The 8,123-nt window shown below is 32.5% G+C and overlaps 1 long non-coding RNA gene across 1 annotated transcript; it reads right to left on the reverse strand.

Annotated features, from left to right (window-relative positions):
- Positions 1-2,679: 2,679 nt before the first annotated feature.
- Positions 2,680-5,045, reverse strand: LOC131046828 (uncharacterized). The gene is made up of 2 exons (XR_009106071.2): positions 4,278-5,045; positions 2,680-3,525 (listed from the first exon to the last, which is right to left on the reverse strand). It is a non-coding gene; the product is annotated as an uncharacterized LOC131046828 (long non-coding RNA).
- Between the last annotated feature and the right edge of the window lie 3,078 nt (positions 5,046-8,123).

The following is an 8,123-nucleotide window of genomic DNA, read 5'->3' on the forward strand; positions in this document are numbered from 1 at the left end:
ACAAGTTTTCAAAGGACTTGAAACCATCAGATTCTACCAAGATCTAGAACCTAGAGTATAACACTGCTAAAAGAAATGAACATTAACATACTAGCAGCCAATCCACAAATTGGATATAAAATCGTCCCTAACACATAAGCAAGGGTTTTACAAGGCTCCCTTAGCCTACAGATGTTTCCATGGGTGTATCCAAGACCCATCACCTTCAACAACACTGGATTACAATAGATCAACATATGCTCACAATCTAGACTAATGGAGTTTTGAAAGGCTCCCCTAACCTTCATCATGGGTTCTAAACTAGCTCCCAAAAGTTTAAAAAAAGGGTTTTCCCAAGCTCCCTTAACCTATAACAAATAATTCAGCTTGCCAACAGCATAGCTAACCCTTAACCAAAAACCACAACTGGCCAAACTATCAGCTTTAAAATTGCTAGCATCCATCTTTCTTGTCGAAAGAACAAGGCTCCCACGACCAACACACATAGAAAAGAAAAAAAAATGAAAGCACGCATGGGGTTTTTGAAAGGCTCCCCTCACCTTCAAGACATACACAAGGAGGGTTTTGGAAGGCTCCCTCGAACCCCACTGAAACAAAGGCATGCACCAGACAACTTCCAAGTAGCCAAGCATCCCCAACATCTCCACCTCAATAAGAGAAGAAAGAAAGAGACTCAACTACAAGATATCATGAAAACCACCTGCCTCAAGAAACAGAGCAACCAAAACAAAACATATAGCATACAGATCTGAGAACACAAATATCTCTAGCATTACCACTTCAATAGGGACCAGAGGGAATAAAATCCTTAAGTACAAACTTAGAATTATGTGATCTACAAAAAAGAAGAAACACCACCTCCCTCTAGCTCTTGCCACCAAAACCCGTAGGTACCATCTCCACCTCAATAGGAGAACAATTATCTCCAATACCTACCATCTCTACCTCAAGAAAAGATAGGTCCACCTCAATAGAAATGACTGGAAATAACCCAGATAGCTAAGATAAAAGTGGCATAAATAGGAAGAGGAAGGAAGATAGGAAACAACCATAAATAGGGCATAAGGCCCCCTACAACCTCACAACCTAACCCCGAGAAGGCGGGAGAGCCCTCATAGTAGTAGGCAATGGATGAGAAAATCCATTGACAACAATGACCATCCCACCAAGATCCCAAACACCTCTCTTGCATTCAAACACAAGCACCATCTCTCTATTCTCTAACGCAATCACGAGTACCCTCACAGGAACAGCTTCAACCTTTCCGCAGACCCAAACCCCAACGCTGGAGAAAGAAACCGAAGGACCAAGGAAAGAACTAGAGAACATTTTTCACAACCAAAAACAACATCCACCAGGAATAAAACATGAGAAGCCCAAAAAAGTCGATGTCACACACCATCTGCATCCTCCATCCATATTCTCCACCCCAAGCCATGATCCACGAGAAGCAGCAAACAAGAAGCAGGATCAGAGCCAAAGGGCTTGAGACACACCCCCAAGACATCAACAATACTATCATCGGAAAAAACAGAAGCCAATGCACCAGAACATAGGGAGGGGAAAACAATAGACCCACAAGCCCCCAACAAGAAGGCATGGGAAGAAAATATCTCCTCCCATGACCGAAAAACCTCCATCTCCATCCTCATCAGCATCCCCTGTGCTTGCATCTTCCTCCCCTGCTTCAAAAACCCTAGCTCCTGAAACACTTCCTCCTCTCCCGCCTCTCTCGCCCATTGCTCATTGACCCAATGCCATTTTCTCTTTGGAGTAATCATTTCTACATTGTTGATTATTGAGAATTTATAGGTTTGAGCCTTTCACTCTTTCTTGTCACCGTTTCAATACCAAAAAGGTAGAGACATATATGCATACACATACATATAAATACATATGCATGCATATGTATGAAATGTGTGTGTATGTGTATGTGTATGTGTATGTGTATGTGTATGTGTATGTGTACATATGTATACACATACATATGTGCCTATATTTATATATGTGTACGTATATGTATATAAATAAGTATGTATAGATGTAAATATACATATATGTATGTATATGTGTATACATATACATATTTATATTTGTTACAAGCATAAGATGTGAATATATGTGTGTATACATATTTACATATACATATAGACAGATATATATACATACATTTGTTAGAAACATAATAAACATAGTGCATAAAATATATTTCAATAATAATAACATTAAATTTGAATTATAAATTATTAATTTCATTCAAATAATGTCGTGGTTACATATTGCAATTATAGATTCTACTAGCATATCTTATTAGACAATGTAAGTAGAATATAGACCTAAAAAAATATCTCTTAAGAATTTTTATATAAAATTATCGAAGATAGATACACTTGTTAGTATTTCATAACTCTTTACTTATATAGAGTTAAAAAGTTTATATCATAATTTTGAGTATCTTCTCTCTACATATCATATTTTTATTTTCAACCTTAATATTTTATCATTCAAACACTTTTTAAATATAAAATAATGTAAAAATATATAAAATAAAAAATGAAAGGTAATGTAAATTTAAAAAATTATCAATAATTTTGTATTTAAAAAATGATTAATTTGAATTTCAAATTGAGAAGGGATTAAAATATGATATCATTCTTATATATAAAAAACAATAATAAATGAACAAGACAAAATGCTATATTTATTTTCTATTGAAGAAAGCAAATAAAGAATTACAATTCACTGGGAATCTTCAGAATATAAAACAATAATAGCTGAATCATACACAGCTGAAAGCCAAAAGTGATAAGAGTCCAGGCTGTAGCAATCAGAACAGTCAAATACATATCAGCTGAGAACTACAACTAGAACCAGAACACAAGTAGGTGAAAACTACAACTAAAACTAGAAGAACACAAGCTGTTGAAACCTATAATAGTCAAATACATATCAGCAATTGACAGCTGCACGAGCCTGCACAACTGAGTGGTACAGGTGATAGCAATCCAGGTGGGTGTAGTTACAATCAAAAGGGCTAGAAACAACTGGAACAGCCAAAAAAAAAGGTAGCTGTAGATACACGAAGACAACACTTGAGAAGCATTTACAACATAAGTCAACAAAATGCAGTAGCTTTTGTGTTTGTCAATCATCAACCCTTGTTTGCAGTTGTTGAAGAAGATCATGAACGTTGCAATCTTGTAAAATATTATGCCAACTTGCTTGTAGGTTCTCAATTTGAAGAGACAAATTAGAACATATCACCTGAAATTCCATCTTCCATGTCCTGGTCTTCAGCAGATGTCTCCAATTTCAACTTCTTGAAAAAATCTCTTTGGAGATGATAGTTGGCTCAAACTGGAAGAAACCTCAAGCGAACAGTAACGAATATGTGCTCAGTAGCATGCCTGAAAATGATTCCTAAAAATGTTGCTTGCTTTCAGTAATAACTTGCAGTTGTTGAAGAAGATCATGTCTTTTCCCCTGATGAGAAATGTTGCAGCGTTTTGTTGGCAGGTTAGCTATCTGAAGAGAAAGATTAGAACACATTTTTTGGAGCTCAATTTGAAGGGGAAGAACAGAATTAGAGAAAATAGCAAGGCAACGTAATTTCCAAATAAAGCTAATAATATTGTAGGACAAATGATAATATTATAACAAGTTGTTAGAAATCTAAATTTTTTAAAAAGAATTATCAATATTCTTGACACATTCATCAACAATCAATATATGTTCTTTTGAGATCCAACAAGATATGAATTTTTTATAGTACCACTTCAATCTCAGAAGCACCAACATAATACCAAGTTTTGGTAGAGGCACTTCAAGCTAAGGGATCAACTTCTCCTGTACTATACAAATAATGATTAATTAGAAATGTATAAACATATACCTGATTTACAATTATATGATTTTTGAGCTTCAACATGAAGCACCAACATAATTCCAAGCTTCCAACATAATTCCCTTATCTACAATTATATGATTTTTGAGCTTCAACATGAAGTGCCAACATAATTCCAAGCTTCCAACATAATTCCAAGCTTGCCTATAGGCGATTTAAGGTAGAGGATAATTTTTTTCTAAAATATCATCCAAATAAAGATTACTCCGAAATGTATAATCTTAAAATTAAAAAATATTATGTTGTATAGATAAAAGAGACACTTCAAGCTAAAGGATAAAATTTTCAAGTAATATCATCCAAATAATGATTACTTAGAAATGTATAAGCTTATAATAATAAAAAGATTATGTTGTTTAGAAAATATATATACCTGATCTACAATTAGATAGTTTTTTGAGCTTCAACATGAATCACCAACATAATATCAATATTCCATAGAGTAACATCAAGCTAAGGATACAATTTTCCTATACAATATCATCCAACTAATGATTAGTTGCCTAATGTATAATTAGATGCCTTTTCTATCTCCAACATAAAAGTTTATGTAGAATTACTTCAATCTAAGAAGCACCAATTCATAACAACAAATTTCTATAAAGATACTTCAAACCAAGACATAGCCTATTTCATCTAATATCTAAATACTAATCACTTAGAAACGTGCAATCTTATAAAAAAAAAATTATTGTATCACGTATAAAAAAATACATAACTGATTTACAATGATGGAAAGAGTTTATAAAATAGAACAAATGATCATCATCACACTTCTTGTCACTAAACACTCGGTGTAATTAAAGTATTGATCTCTACCTTTATCAAGAAAATTAAATGCACCTCTTATCGAATATTAAGAATTTTATAGTCTTGGCGTAGTAGCTAACAAACCCAATGATCAAATGCACATCTTATCAAATACTAAGAATGAGAAAGAAATAAAAACAAAAAACAATTTTATTTGGACTTGATATTGTGTTGAAGGACAATTTTAACTAGTTTTAAAAATTAAGAAAAGAAAAAGTATTATATAATTGATATTTTGACTATAAAGTACATATTACACTTAAATTGATCATATTTGCACTCTTTAATCCATTTAAGCTATCATATATTAATTATTTAACATAAATTTATAGGTTACCATAATATATTTATACAAATGACTGATAAATAAAATATATATTAAATATTATAAATTGTACTTTAAAAATATTTTTATTCAACAAATCTCTTTATAAATTACATTGGTGTATTAAATTATTATATTAATATAACAATTCTAACATATTATGTGGTGTTAAGATTACAATTTTTTCATATTATATACAATTAGCATCATAACTAAAATGGACATTAAGATCAAATGTAAATTATCAACTATAAAATATGATATTTTAAAGTAGTTTGCATATAATTTACTATAGAAAAATTCCTTGGAATTGATTTGAATTATAATATATAAATCAGAAGTAATGATTGTAGAAGACATTGCACATAATTTATCAATTTAAAAATTAAAATACTTAAAAATTATTAGTAATAAAAAATATTAATTTTTTGTTAGATAACAATAATGTATACAAAATAAATATAAACAAGATTTCAAGAAAAATATTACATAATATAAAGACATTATGAAAAAAATATAAAGAAAGTGAGTATTGAAGATTTAAAAATTCTCCTCTTTTCAACGGTGTTCCTTTCGAAATCTCTCAATCTTTTCATTTATTCTGTCACTAACAATCTTCATTCTCCATTTTCCTAATATTTCTTTATAATGTCTCTATATTATATAACATTATCTCAAAACTTATTCATATTAATTTTGTATACATATAACCATCTAACAAAAATCAAAATTTATTATTATAATAAAAAGTAAAATTTAAATTTTAAATTATATTAAGTAATTATTTAAATCAATTCATCATTTTTCAAATATTATTTAAAAATTAAAATACTACATGTAATCATTAATTACTTTTATCCCACTCTCAAATTAAAATATAATACTTCATTTTTAAAAAAATATTTAAAAATTAAAATGCTAAATATAATAGTTAATTACTTTTATCCAACCCTCAATAACACTTTTTAATAAAACCATAAACTATAGAAAACATATTTTTATTATATAAAATTATATAAATCCTAAGTGTTAGAAATATCTCCGTGCACCCTGCAATAAAAGACAAAAATACAGTTTACCCTAAATCCGCCATGGCATATAAAACAAAAAGTAATGATTTAATGCTTTGAACAAACATGCCGCCTCCATAACAAGCTTGACCGCTTTCAGCATCTGCCATTTCCTGCGCAGAACAAATACACAGACAATATAAAGAACAGCGCAGAACAGATATGCAAATCGCAGAATATAATACAAAGGCCGTACAAAATGTTTAATCATAAATCAGGCAGACCGTAGAAAACAAAAAGTAAAGTAATGTAATATAATGCTTTGAGCAAACATGCCGCCTCCATCAAATACCCATTGCACTTTATAGAGGGGTAGGGGTGCTATACCTGATTTCTGCACTCTTAAGAAAGACCATTACCCACAATGAATTAGAAGGACCCCTATGACATTCTCACCCCACAGAAAACAGTTCAAAACTTTATCACAATTCCATTTATAAGACCTTCTATAAGCTTAACATTTTTCTGAAACGTAAATGTTGTACGAAATCATTTTGTAAATAAATATGTTTTCGATGCTTCTGCATCAATTCCGTTGTGGAGAACGACATCTACATCAAAAACGAGCTGTTAGACATACACTCCATAACCAGAAGCACCCGCCATTTCCTGTGCAACATGGATAATCAACACAGAACGTAGACAATAGCTAAAAATACTTCTTCAAAACACTCTTAAAATGCACAGAGTATATACAGAGACCTATCGAACACTTGAAAATGCACACAATATATACAGAGACCTATCAAACACTTGAAAATGCACACAAGACGTATCAAACACTTGAAAATGCACAGTAACTAGCTCGTAGCACAGAACAGAAACACAGAAAGGAAAGACTCCCTTCAAACACCCTATGACTCTCAGTGCAGAGGAGAAACACGTTTTATAAAAATTCTAAGGATGTTTTGTGCAAAAATAAAGATGAAAGCCTACTGCAAAAGACTCACAACACACAGAGTTGTGTGTTTTTATTATGAAAAGTGGAGCGGTGGGAGTGGGTTTATATAGGAGGGAGAGTAGGGTATAAACTCCCCTGGCCTTCACCTCTCCAACACTGCAAACGCACCACGCAAGTTGCCCTGACTGTAATCATTTGGTGGGGACACAAGAGCGTGCTCCAATTAAAATATCTGCATCAGCTCTCATCTGTCTATATCTCAAGACAGTGGATATTATCTTGAAACTCCCACCAGTTTCGTCTTTTACTTCCCGATACTCGCCACGTAAACTGTGCAGTCACATTTGGGCCATTTTTGGCCTTTTTGAGCACAATTTAGGAGAGATACCTAACGATTCATTTTCCAGAGGGAGAAGAAGAGAGAAACGACAAGCATCAATCTCAAAGATGTCCAAATGCCGACAAAGCACGTTTCATCATGAGTAACTTCATTTATTGTTTCTGCAACACGCCCCACCTTCAGTTTGCGACAAAAAATGCGAGTACCTACCATTCCTTTTGTAGTTGTCTTGTTAGGCTTCTTTCTTTACTTTCCCTGAATATGCAGATGGGGGTTTTTGGCTAGTAAAGGTTTTTTGAGCGACTGGTTTAAATTTAATAGGCATTTCAGTATGATTAGAAAAAAACAGTGAATGGATAAAATATTGACCTAATGGTGAATAATAGTTGATTCGATGAATGGATAAAAGGGTTTTTTTGTAACTTTAATAAGTTTTTAGATTAAACTGATATAATGAAGGTTTTATTTTAATAATTCAGCTGAATTTTTTTATATAAAATATTATAATAGTGAGTATTTAGCTGATAGGTTATTCCTCTTGGGGGTAGCCCACATCGAGAAAGAGTCTCACACCGTGAAGTCATTGTCTTTCGTTGCCGTCGAGTTTTTCTGATGGATGTTCATGTCAAACCGTTTTGCAAGGCAAATGGGTAGGGTTTGTGTTCTTATGGGTGGCAGCAGTTCCTCATCTAACGTGTGGTTAAATGGTTGATGCTATGGTGGATATGGCTGTGTCTGCCCACGTGCTCCCTACGTCCCATGCATTCATAGCA

This window comes from Cryptomeria japonica, chromosome 5 (assembly GCF_030272615.1).
Source record: "Cryptomeria japonica chromosome 5, Sugi_1.0, whole genome shotgun sequence".
In the NCBI taxonomy this organism is placed as follows: Eukaryota; Viridiplantae; Streptophyta; class Pinopsida; order Cupressales; family Cupressaceae; genus Cryptomeria; species Cryptomeria japonica.